The following is an 11,790-nucleotide window of genomic DNA, read 5'->3' as shown; positions in this document are numbered from 1 at the left end:
GTTACTTAGCCTTCACCAAGGTCTATCTCAAAAATCACATTTATTTCCTTAGTGTTACTCATATAGTGCTTGACTCTTTTCCCATTCACCTTGAATGGGGCTTCACCATACCGCTTCAATTCCAAAGCACCATATGGAAACACTCTTAGCAACGTAAAGGGACTATACCATCTAGACTGCAACTTACCTGGAAAGAAGCGAAGCCTTGAATTGTAGAGCAATACCTGGTCATCTTTGTCAAAGATTCTTTTCTCAATTTTGCAATCATGATGCAGCTTTATCTTTTCCTTGTAAAGTGCAGAACTTTCGTATGTCTGGAGTTGTAATTCATTCAACTCATTTATACTATTCATCCTTGACTTGGCTGCATCTTGCCACTCAAAATTCAGCTTTATCAAAGCCCACAGTGCTTTATGTTTAAGCTCAATAGGCAAGTAACAATTCTTTCCATAAACTAGCTGATAAGGTAAAGCACCAATTAGGGTCTTGAATGTTGTTCAGTAAGTCCATATTACATTATCTAACTTACGTGACTAATCAGTCTTATTGTAATTCACTGTCTTAGCCAAAATGGACTTAATTTCTCTATTGGACACCTCAACTTGTCCACTAATCTACAGATAATAAGGTGTTGCCACCTTATGTTTCACTCCATACCTTCTCAAGTAGAATTTCGAGTAGACGATTACAAAAATATGATCCACCAATACTAATGATAGCACATGGCATGCAAAATTAAGAAAAGATGTACTTTTTTAAGAATGTAGTAACACTACGTGCTTCACTATTGGGAAGTGCAATTGCTTCCACCCATTTAGAAACATAATCCACGGCCACAAGAATATACTTCATTCCAAAAAAATCATAAAAGGGCCCATGAAGTCTATACCCCATACATCAAACAATTCCAATTCTAAAATAGGAGTCATACGAAGTTCATGACGTCTAGAGATGTTACCTTATCATAGATATTGACCATAAGCAGAAGCAAAATCATGTGTATATTTGTAGATTGTTGGCCAATAATACCCACATTGCAAAATTTTAAGGGTTGTGCAGGTTCCTCCATGATGAACCCCAACTAGCGAAGAATGTCAAGCCTCAAGTATACTCATCATCTCCACCTCAGGTATACATCTACGAATAATCCCATCCGCACAAATTTTGAATAAATAAGGCTCTTCCCATAAAAATTTCCTTACCTCATGCATAAACTTCTTTCTCTGATGAAAGCAAAGATCTTCTAGGATTAGTCGCTTGCTTGATAATTTGCATAGTTTGCAAACCACGGAATTAGATCCTAGGAAGCTGCTAATATTTTTTCATCTAGAAAATTGTCTTCAATCTCAAGCCCATCTTCAACATTCTGCATAGCTTCCTTCTCAATTCTACACAAATGATTAGCAACTTGATTCTAAATACCGAAATGTTGCTGATCTGTGTGCAAGATCACCTTTGTCCCAATCAAATAAGACCTAAACTTCTCAAAGGCAAAAACCAATACCAAAAACTCATGTTCCGTAACGGTGTAGTTCTTCTGAGCATAATTAGTGCCTTGCTAGTATAGTAGATGGGATGAAGGATCTTTTCTTTTCTTTAACCTAGTACAGCCCCTAAGTCTAAACCACTTGCATCACACATAATATCAAATTGTAAGGACCATTCTGGAGATACAATTGTAGGAGCGCTCATCAACTTCTCTTTCAGACACTCAAAAGCATTCAAGCATGTTTCAGCAAACTCAAATTTCACCTTTTTCTCAAGAAACCTACACAGCGGGTTGGCAATCTTTAAGAAATCCTTGATGAACCACCTATAAAACTGAACATGACTTAAAAAGTTGTGAATACCCTTCATAGAAATTGGTGGAGGTTATTTCTCAATTACTTCAATCTTTGCTCTATCTACCTCAATACCCTTTTTGAAATTTTTCGTCCAATCATTATACCTTCTTTCACCATAAAATGGCACTTTTCCTAATTAAGTACTAAGTTACATTCTTCACACCATCTAAGAGCATTAGCCAAGTAAACTAGGTAGTCATCAAAAGAATCACCAACAAACAAAAAATCATCCATAAATAACTTGATTGTATCTTCTACCATAGCAGAGAAGATAGACATCATACATCTCTGAAATGTAGTTGGAGCATTACATAGCCCGAATGGCATACGTCTGAATGCAAAAGTCCCATAAGGACATGTGAAGGTAGTCTTCTCTTGGTTTTTAGGTGCAATAGTGATTTGGTTATAACCTAAATACCCCTCAATAAAATAGTACCATTATCTTCCCGCTAACATGTGTAAAATCTGGTCTATGAAGGGCATGGGAAAATGGTCCTTCTGAGTCCATGCATTCAATTTCATGTAATCCCTGCATACTCTCCATCCAGTGACTGGTGTCATCAACACTAACTCATTATTCTCATGAGGCACAATAGTAATCCCACCTTTCATTGGAACATATTGTACCAGACTGACCCACTTGCTAGCAGGGATGGGATATACTACATCAGCATCCAACCACTTGATTATTTATTTTTTCACTACCTTCTGCATAGAAGGATTAATACAATGATGGTGTTCTATACTGGGAATACATTTTGATTCAAGCTGAATTTTATGAGTACACAAACCAAGCAGAATACCCACAATATATGTAATAGACCAACCAATGGCCCTCATGAATCTTTATAATATTGATAAAAATGCTTCCACTTCTGAGTCAATTAAATCGGCTGCAATAATTACCATCAAAGTGTTGTTCGCCCCCAAAAATGCATATCACAAATAAGAAGGGAGGGCTTTTTAACTCTAAGATCGGTGGCTCTTTAATGGATGGGTGAATAGGTGGAGTAGTCATATTCTTCAAATCTAAATCAAGCTTCTTTGGAGCATAAGTATACAAATACTCCCATAAAATGCACATACCATCTCATCATACTTATCTATGCCATCACTATCAAAGTTTATAATCACAGCTGCAAGAGCTTCAACACCCAACCTCTTTTTAAAAGGAACAGCAGCATGAGAACCATCATCCTAAATATTAACTAAATCGCCATCATAGAATGAATCCATTTCATCATCATACACATCAATCACAGATATCACTCTCAACTCATTAGGCTGCTTCATAGATTTGCATACATTGAATATCATTTGTTCATCATTTAGTCATAGTATCAAATGTCCTAACTCTAAATCATTCAAATTCCTTCCCATAGCTAAGAATGGTCTTCCTAAAATAGTTAGGATTTGGAAGTTCACCTCACAGACTAATATCACAAAATCTGCAGGAAAGATAAAAGAAGCCACCATTACCAATATATCAAATAAGATACCAACTAGATATTTCATAGCTATGTCTACCATTACTAATCTCATGGTGGTTCATTTATGATCTCCCAATCCTAACTGCTTAAACACTTTAAATGGCATGAGGTTGATGCTCGCACCCAAATCACGTAATATACGAGTAAAGTTGGAGGATCCAATGGTGCAAGGTACAGTGAAAGAACCAAGATCTTTCTTCTTCTCTACAAATGATCTAGTATCTACCGCACTACAAGGATGAATATTGTTGAGCTTCTCATAACTGACTAACCTCTTCTTAGAGATTAGATCTTTCATGAATTTTGCATATCCTGGCATTTGATCTAATCCCTATACAAGTAGGATATTGATAGATACTCTTTTAGAATTGACAAAAACTTCTAATACTTACCATCTTCTTATTTCATTTTCAGCCTTTGAGGAAAAGAAGGAAGGGGTCTCGGGATAAGCATCAAAACGGGCTCTTCCACCTTATTTTCTCTTTCATCTTGCTTGATACTACTATCAACATCAATAGGATCATCATCATACTTTTTCTCATCTATAATTGGTATAGGTGGTTCTATGGCGGATTTACTACTTCGGGTGGTAATGGCGTGGCAGTGACCATCATTCTTTGGATTAGCTACTGTGTTACTCAGGAGAGTGCCAGGTTGTCTTTGATTTACTATGGCTAATATCTGACCAAATTATTGCTCCAACTACTTGATTTCTATAGCATGTGAATGAACTTTCTAGTTTAGCCCTGGCAGGTCTACCTTGATATCCTTAAGGCAGCTCTCTTGACTTTCTTTCCCCTTGATTAATTTCTATAAAAACACCTCCATTTTGGATTTTGAATCCCGATTACCTAGTGGAACATACTTGTCACTCTTTTCTTTATTTCATCCTTCTATCGCCAATCACCATCTCTCTCTACTTCTATCTCTATATCTATCATTATAATAGTTCCAACCTTGATTCCCTTGATCTCAGAACTCTGCCAGCCTATGATCAGGATACTTTGTTTCTTATTCATATTCAATCTCAAAAGTGCTAGAAATAAACCTCTGTGTCACAACTGCATTCACTTTCTCAGCACTCATTATTGTGAACTGTTTTGTAAGCAACCCAATATCAGTACAAAGCTATGCAACCTCTTGTGCTACCAAATCCTAACCAGCTCTATAATTCTTGGTTGCTCTAATAGCATAAGTACCTATACCATGTTCTATATCTATAGTATGCCAACCTCTATTAGTCACTGAAATGTCATCCATCATATCCTAGACAGCATCCCATCAGAACGCATGAATGTATCTCCCAAAATTATATCTGTCATTGCTCTCGAACTGATATTCAATGATCTATAGAATATTTCCAACAAATTTGATCCTATGATTCTGTGATTAGGTACCATGCTTAGCTTCTTCTTTAATGTAAACCACGCTTCATACAAGTATTCTGCAGGTCATTGACTGAAGTTACAAATCTTATCTTTCAACTATAGTATCCTTGTGGGAGGGAAAATCTATTCAGAAACTATTTGCACAACTCATGTCAGGCAGTGATTGAGCTTCTTGAAAGTTCCTCAAACCATAGTGATGCTTTACCCGTCAATGAAAATGGGAACGAACTCAATCTCAAAGCTTCTTGATCCACTCCCAAAATAGTATTAATGTGTAGATCACAGTAAATTTAGCAAGATGCATGTTCACATCATCAGTCACTAATCTCGAAAATACACCCTTCAAGTTCAAAAATTAGATCATAGCACTTGTAATATCAAATTTACATTAGGGGGTAAAGCAGGAGGAAGGATGGCTCATGTCTCAGTAGGTTTGACATAACACATTTCCTCTTCATTAATATATGGGTGTAAGTGTTGATATATGGGAATCAATGGAGCTCTGCCTCTGACCCAGTTCCCTATCTAGGCCTAGCTAGCCCTCCTTGCTGAGCTAACCCAGCCTCTTCAGCTAATCAAGCTTTTTTGGTTGCTCTTCTCTCTTCCTTAATAGTAGCTATTAGTCATAGCATTTATAAATCTATAATATTCTATGGATCAATTGGAAAATGCAAGAGTGCCGCATTGGGATCCATAGGTGGAGGGTATTGAACCCCATTATGAACTTAACCTGAGATTCTTTTGGGTGTTTAAAGAATTCTCTCTAGCTCTAGATCAAACAAGAGTAAGGGATTGGCTCTTCTACTAGTGTTTGACATACACTAGTATATGCCAACCAAATACGAAAAATAAAACCTGTGAACTTCACCAATTCAATGAACTACACAAACCATCTTCCCCAAACAACAGCGCCAATATTTGATATCGCCCAAAATGGTCATCCAAAAGAACTATGTTAGGGTCGATGCCAAATATAGTAACACAACTAGGTTTGGGTCAAACCCATAGGGAAAATATTAAAACAGTTTCTTAACTTGATGTAATTCATGAGCAGTGCAGAAAATAAATGGGGGAATTTGGAATTATTAGTAACTAGTAACCAAATATTGAATACTTTTAAGTTGTAAATAATAGAGGATGAACACTAGTCTTGTGTTCCCCCTGGCTTCACAACCTCATAAATTTCTCGTGTTCAATCGACCTATTCTACTGCTCTGCATGTAAAGTCAATAAGATATTTATTATCAATGTCTTATGAACGTGTTGATAAATCTCACTCTTTACCTTGTGAGTCTCAGGGCATTGCCTTATTGCTCCTTGTTTATGACTTCAAATCACTTTTACTTTTTGAGTGTCAAGTGATTAGATGAGATGATGGAATAGTGTGATGGATGTTAATCTTAAATTATTACCTTAATCCTTGTTTCTTAATCATAAACTTCCTTGTGAAGATGTTTGCAAATACAGACTATCCCCAACTTCTGCAGTAGCTCTGAGGTCAACTATTGAGAAGAAGATTAAGATACATGCATAAACCATAGAATATATGAATCTACCACTTTTTTTACGTAGGTAATCTACCAGGGTTACCACAACCCTAGTCAGGGAAGTTAGCCGCTCATGTTCATTCAACAATCCTAGATAATCAATTATGAAAGCATGTAATTAATTCCATAATGATGAGATGAATAAAATTCGAAGCCTTCAATTGAATAAAAACCCAAAATCTCAAGAATAATTTTAAAGTATGTAACAGAGTATATTGGAATATAAAAAAATATTAAAAAATGTAACCTAATAAAAGATAAACCCTAGGGTATTTATAGTATCTCAAAAATACTCAAAAATCCTAATAAAAATAAGAAAGGTAAAGTTATGTCGGCTCATGGTACGACTCGCTCATCCACTCGTATGCTCATCATACCAGTCGTACCATGCCATTCATATCCGTTCCAGTGTCTGTTCTCCCAAGGCTTCAACTTTCTATTCTTCTTACGACTTTAGCTCATGCGTCATACCTTGACCATACGACTCATGGCCTTCACTCGTATCCACCTAGGACTTTTTTATGTCAAAGCTTTGAACACTGGTATGCTTACGGTTTCCCTATATGATTTGTACTCAGACTTCTGACTCGTACACTTTTGAGACTTCAACTTTGGATAGTAGCTTTAGATTTTTCTATGCTTATGATTCCTTGTCACGACCCACACTTTTAGCTTACAACTCAGATGCTACAGTTATATCTTCTCCATACTTAGATTCTTAGTTTGGCTTTGGGTTCTTTTATGATTATGAGTCATCCTACAAGTCGTATGTTGGGTTGATGACTCATGAGGTAACTTGTATCTTGATCAGACTTTGTCTTTCAAGGTATTTTTCTTTTATTTTCATCCCAACACTATTGTAGACCTATTTTACCTGCAATAAACACCAAAGTACATTATATCTACAAAAACAACCTAAGTCCATGCATAAATTCAAGGTTTTAAGCATCGAAAGTGTCGTGTTTCAACGGGGCATCAGGTTCAAGCCCAATTACTCGAATACAGCCAATGAGATCAAATATATGTTGGCTCCAAAGTCACATAAGGCTCTAGACATTAAAGATGAACCAATAGTACATGGTATAATGAATGCTATGGGATCACCCTTTTTATGGGCTAAAGACCTAGTAGTGACTGCACTACAGTAGTGCAAACCATCAACATCCTCAATCACAGATCCTTTTTTCTATGTAACCAATTGCTTTATAAACTTGGCATATCCAAGCATCGACTTCAATGCCTTGAGAAGAGGAATATTGAAGTTTAATTCTATAAGTATCTCAATGAATCACTTCAATTTTCCTTCCTCTCTTTTCTGATTCAATCACTGAGGAAAAGGTGGGTCTTAAAATTTCTTATTTCCTGCTAAACAACTGAGCCCTTACCTCTTTCCTTACCAAATACATCATCACCACCTACTGTCTTTTCTGACTTTATAATAGGTGTCTCATTAACAAGAGGCTCATCATGCCTTGGCTCTTCTACAATAAGTAATAGGGGATCTATAGTAGTGATACCACTCTTTATGGTAATAGCAAAAACATGACCATCAATTTTAGATTTTGCACAGTGTTGATCGAAAGGGTACCTAGTTGCCTCTAGTTTAGATTTGTTGATATTTGTCTGAACTGGTGCACCAACTACTTAATAAAAGTGGCATGGGATTCGACCTTCTGGGTCAAACATGAAATGTTAGCCTTAATTTCCTTGAGGTTGATCTCCTAGTTTTCTTGACCCTTTACCAGCTTAGTCATCTTTTTATCTATTATTAATTGTGCATCTCGTCTGCTAGGTGAAATATACTGATCTCCCTTCATTCTATAGGCATCTTCTTCCTCCAGTCACTATCTTACTTCATACTACAATATCTGTATCGGTCATAGTAGTTTCGAACTTGGTTCCCTTGACCTTGGGATTGGAACCTGCCAATTGATAATCTAGAGAGTTTGTTTCCTCCTCTAATTCTAACTCATAACCTTCAAAAGTTGACCTCTGTGCTCCTACTACATTCATATTCTTAGAATTTATTGCTACAAACTGCTTTACCAATAACCCTAAATCAATCCTTAGCATCGCAATCTCTTGCGCTACTGAATTATCAGCTACTTTCTGATCGTAGGAGGCACCAATAGCATATATGCCAGACCCCTGCTCAGCCTCACGAGTTTGCCACCCTTTGTTAGTGAGCGAGATCTGGTCTAGCATCTCTAAAGCTACCTCCCAACATAGTCTCATAAAAGCTCCTCCAGAGATAGTGTCTGCCATGGCTCTAGAGCTGATGGTCAAGGCTCCATAGAATATCTCCAATAAGCTCGTCCCGGATATCCGATGGTTGGAAACTATACTCAACTTCTTCTTGAACCTAAGCAATGCCTCATAAATAGATTCTGACTGTAGTTGTCTAAAATTATAGATCACATCCTTAAGCTGCAATATCCTAGATAGAGGAAAGAACTAGTTCAAGAATTATTGCGTAACTCATTCCATTTAGTGATAGATCCTCTTGGTAGTTCCCCTATCCATAAAGATATTTCTCAGTAAGTGACAAAAGGAACAACCTCAGTCTAAATATTTCCTGATTCACCCCTGGACTAGTATACGAACTACAGATCCCAATAAAATTTTCAAGGTACATATTTGCATCATATGAAAGCTAACCCAGTAACACACCCTTCAAATTTAAGAGTTGGATAATCGCACTCATTATGTCAAACTTGATGACTGGAACAGGAGGTATAATGGCTCCAGTATTTGGCGGCTCAACGTATCCCAAATCTTCTTAATCATCTATATATGGTTGCACATACTGATATGCTTAGATACTTGAACACGGGCACTTCTAGCTTTGTTCTGATTTCCACTGAGTGTTATTTAGTAGTCTACTTCTTGTCTATACTCATCTAGTTCTGCCTCTCTAGCTACCCGCTAAGTTTATTTTGTTTCTCTTTTCTAATTTTTAGCTTAATCTAAAAGCTCACCAGTATATCAATAAATAATATCTTGTACTCCTTAAGGAGAAGGGGGTACAACATCACAAACCCCTTTAGGAATATCATCTATTTTCTGTTCCACCATCCTACTAGGTATTTGTAGGATCCTCTCTAGATTCGGATTCACTGGGAGTAAGGGATTGCCTCAACTCCGTGTTTTATTCATACACCGTTGTATACCCAACAAAAAAAGAAAACCCAAAAACTGCAATAACTTTAATTCACAAATCAACAATGTATTCCCCAGCAACGGCGCCAAAATTTAGTGACGTACAAGCTATACCTCTACTCTAAAGATGATACGGTTGCTGCTAAATATAGTAAACCAACAAAGGTTGGGGTTGAATCCAAAGGGATTACGTGGAATCATGACTCTCGGATATTGTAATCAAAGGGTAGAAAAGGAAAAGTAAATGGGGTTTTTGAATAGCAATATCAAACAAGTGCCGAATATCAACTTCAATTGTAATCAGTCGTAAGTGAACACTAGGATTGTATTCCCCCTGGTTTCTCAACTCTGTAGTATTTTCATGCTTATTTGAACCAACCCAATACATTGCATGCAGAATCAATAAGTTATGTACCTTATACAGTCTTTTGGACGAACAGAAAGATTTTAACCTTTACCTTTTGAGTCTCAATATGTCTCCTTACTAACCCTTATCTTGATCCCAGCGAACTATTACCTTTTGAGTCTCTAGTTATTAGATAAAATCTAATCATCTAACTTATATTAAACCTAGCAGTATAGATCGATAGTTAAACTCAAAATTACTATTGTCATAATCGTTTCCTAGTCAATACTCCTCCTTTGGAGTAAGTAGAAATAATCTAGGTGGGATCCTAACATGTGCACCCTCTAAGAAAACTATTAAAGTGAAGAGAATACAATGTATGCTTGGGTATCGATTCAGAATAATAATAGCACTTCTCCTACTTCATTAATCCGCGGGGTTTCCACAACCCTAGCTAAGGGATTTTAGATGCTCATGCTTGTAAAGTAATCAAAAACATTCATAATTGAAAGAATAAGATGAAATCATAATAATCACAAGTAAAAACCCAAAACAATAACTGAATTAATCAACCAAAATCAATACAAGAGAATTCCAAGACTAAAATCAAATCTCGAAATTAAAATATGTTTGTAAGTATCAAGAGCACGTAACTTATACTAAAAACACATAAGAGGTATTTATAGTACATGAGGAAACCCTAAAACCAAAGCCCAAACAAAATAGGAAAAAGGGGATTGGTGGCTACATGTGGTTACCACATACAGCCTAGCCTTGAGCACATGTGGTACATGCAGCCTGCAAGTTGTGCGCATGTAGTGATCGCATGTTCCCGGACAAAAATTTCCTGCAGGTTAGCTCTTAGGATTTTCTACTTCTGACACTTGTTTTGCCCACATGCGGTCCACATGTACTACATGCAGTCCGCATGTTGACTTAGCATATGCCGAAAGTTATTTTTCATCTCTTCTTTAATTCTTGCACCTTTTTTGGTCATGAACAATCTAGAAATGTCCCGAACATCCATAATTGCTCGCATAAGTAGACAAAAAACCTTTGTTCATCTTTTTTAAAAACTTAGCATCTAAAATATGATTCTTGCAAAACATATCCAAAATGCATCATATTTAACATAACAGCCTCTAAAAATTGCATAATTTTATAGTATTAAGCGTTGAAAGTCCTATATTTCTATATCACATCACTGTGTAAGAGTTAAAATATAAGAATACAAAACCAAAATAGACACAAAACACGATAAAGAATCAAAAGGTGATATTTTACTAAGAATGTTTCATAGCCTCTTGAAGATAGGATAAGAAGTCGTCATATAGTTCTATAGGAATCTAGTAGACACTTACTTTTATACTAACAATACTGGTGAACCTAGACTCTGATCCAAGCTCTCACGATCCAAAAGGTCAAGTCATGATGGCACCAACAATAACCCACAATAGATAAGCCATATTTATAGCTTGTAACAACACATAATAGGCTAATGACTAAGGGAGATAAAAATAGGTTAATATCATAGAATGATGAATAATAGATAAAACAAGCATACAATAGAAACAAAGAGGACAAATTCTACAAAATGAATCCCCAAAGACCTAGTATTGTTAGTATAAGAGTCACTAAATATAAGGAATACTAGAGAAGTGAAAGATGTCTAGAATAGTCTACGTAAGATACAATATAAAACAAATCCCGAAATAGGAGATAGATCATCTCCAAGCACTAAACACTAATCCAAATCCCCGATCAATAATTCTACATAGGGGTGACATCAATGGTGATGACTCATACTAGGATACGCATTAGAAAAAAGATACAAAAATGTAGTATGACTACCAAAATAGGTGGTACTCAATAGGCATCATAGGCTAACTAAACTCAAATAAGGTAAATAAATAATGAATTGCGAATATATGTTAAAGGCAAGAAAAAGGGGACAGAAAGAATATAATATGATAAAGCTAGACAATCACAAGAATCATAAGTAAATAACTCAAAAAT

Source organism: Capsicum annuum, chromosome 4, assembly GCF_002878395.1.
Source record: "Capsicum annuum cultivar UCD-10X-F1 chromosome 4, UCD10Xv1.1, whole genome shotgun sequence".
NCBI classification, from domain to species: Eukaryota; Viridiplantae; Streptophyta; class Magnoliopsida; order Solanales; family Solanaceae; genus Capsicum; species Capsicum annuum.
The sequence above is the reverse complement of the archived record's forward strand: the minus strand, read 5'-3'. Positions refer to the sequence as shown.